Source organism: Acomys russatus, chromosome 20, assembly GCF_903995435.1.
Source record: "Acomys russatus chromosome 20, mAcoRus1.1, whole genome shotgun sequence".
Classification (NCBI taxonomy): domain Eukaryota; kingdom Metazoa; phylum Chordata; class Mammalia; order Rodentia; family Muridae; genus Acomys; species Acomys russatus.
Window position 1 is genome coordinate 52,993,094 of NC_067156.1, and position 2,222 is coordinate 52,995,315.

The 2,222-nt window shown below is 47.7% G+C and overlaps 1 non-coding gene across 1 annotated transcript; it reads right to left on the bottom strand.

Moving 5' to 3' along the window:
* Positions 1-1,557: 1,557 nt before the first annotated feature.
* Positions 1,558-1,688, bottom strand: LOC127204816 (small nucleolar RNA SNORA17). Its single transcript, XR_007832517.1, has one exon. It is a non-coding gene; the product is annotated as a small nucleolar RNA SNORA17 (small nucleolar RNA).
* Between the last annotated feature and the right edge of the window lie 534 nt (positions 1,689-2,222).

Below are 2,222 nucleotides of genomic sequence, written 5' to 3' on the forward strand. Positions count from 1 at the left end.
GCTAAAGCAATTTCTTTGAAACCAGTAACTCACACCTCCCAATTAAGCTAGTAAGTATACCATGAACCAGGGTTAACTCAGGGACAGCCAAAGCATTGCTCTGGAAAAACGACAACTTTTCTTCTTCTTCTTCTTCTTCTTCTTCTTCTTCTTCTTCTTCTTCTTCTTCTTCTTCTTCTTCTTCTTCTTCTTCTTCTTCTTCTTCTTCTTCTTCTTCTCTTCTTCTTCTTCTTCTTCTTCTTCTTCTTCTTCTTCTTCTTCTCCTTCTCCTTCTTCTTTCTCTCCTTCTCCTCCTGCTTCCAATTTTTATTGGTTCTTTGTGAATTTCACATCATCCAACTCAATCCTATTCATCTTCCCCTCCCCTCGTACTGGCCCTCCACCTTTGTAACCTCTCCCCCAACAGAGGGAAAAAAAATCTCATCATGGAAGCTGTAGTGTGTCAGTGTGCCCTACAGTACTTCCTTTTGCCCACACCTCTTTGCAAGACTTCTGGCTTCTGCTATCCTATCAATACTGGATCCTCACTAGGATTCCTCTCAGATATCCTGTTGTTCCCTAGTGTCATGGAGACCCCGTAGTTTCGGATCTGTAGGACTGGCCCCTTCATGCACTCCAGTTGTTCATCGATGGAGTAGATGTTGGGGTGGGCCACCTCAAAGGCCTGGATCTGGGCTTGAGAGGTACTTGGGCTGTTCAACCCATCAGTTCTCTGGCTCTCATGCCCTTGGGCTGCCTCACCAGGAATTCCCTTGACCAGAGCCAGCTCTACCTTGCTCCCCAGATGAGGTGCAGGGCCTGCTCTCCCAAGAGTTGCAGCTGGTGAGAGACATGATCAGTTCGTCCACTCTCATGACCCTGGGGCTAGCTCTCCTGCCTGCCATAGATGGCAAGGGAGGGGCAGAGGGCATCTCTCTCTTGCCAACACCAACCAACTATCCTTGGGGTCAGCTCGCCTGCAACTCCTCAGATATATGAGCCCCCGCTCTACCCTCCCCACCCCCCAGTACTGCAGCTGGTTAGGAGTGGAGTCAGTTTTCCTGTTCTCAGGTCTCCAGGGCCAGCTCTCCCATAATGCACAGCTGATGGGTGGGGCTGCTTCTGCTCAGACTCAAGACATTAACACGGCTCTGGGCTGCAGCCTAGACCAGCGATATCCACCTGACCTTTGTGGGTAACAGACCTTTGCTGCTGCAGGGCCATGGACCCAGTCTTGGCCTCCGGTGGCAGCACAGGCCAGGACTCCACCATGGGCCCAGGTGACATCACCAGCTACACACATCAGGCTGTTCCTCACTACCCTTGAGTCTCCAGTTCTGCCTGTATTCACTGTGCCCACATCTTTCTGTTTCTTTCTCTTCCATTTCTCCACCACATACTCGGTCCTCTGGGTGGTGCCCAGGGACTCTGAGTGTCTGGGGTCATCTCAGGAGCGGTCTCAGGAGTGCTATGCCCTGATCCTGCACTATATGCCTATGTGCACCAGACTGCTGGTTGTCTCAGGCTAGCTCCCTGCCCAGGCCCCCTGGAGTCATCTTAGGCTTACTGTTTTCAGGGTATGTTAGGCTACGAGTCACTCAGATGTTCATAGGTCAGAACACTGAGTATAGACATAGCCTCTCTCCTCTCTGCCACCTGCTGGTGCACGTATGACACAGCAGCCACACCTGCAATGCCTCTGAGTCGGGGGTGGGGTGGCCGGCAGAGCCCTGGAACTTCTTGACCCGCATAACCAGGTGACTCAACTTCACAATAAATCTCTCGGTGTATCAGCACTGCTGTCTCTCTTTCTCTGCACATGTATCTCTCCTATATAAAGACTTCTGTGGTTAAGTATGTTGGAACTAAATGGTCACTTATTTCACTGTCCCTGAAGTGAGCCCTGTCTTTGATGCCCTAAAGGCATATGTTGTGTCACTCCGATTGTGAACTGATAAATATTTCCCCTTCTCTCACTTCTCCCAAAGGTCTGTATACAATACTCTTACTAGGGGCACCAGGATGGTCATTCTTGTGATCATGTGTTTAATATTGACTAGTGATGAAATCACATCTTTTAAATAAATTTATTATCTAATATTTAATATATTCTCAACTTTCATACTCATTCAAATACATTACTTCTTTCATTTTCCCCAACAAAGGAAATATTTTATTATACCGATTAATATTATATTTTACTGATTACAATAATTTCTTTCTTTGTTTCTTTCTTTAAGAGA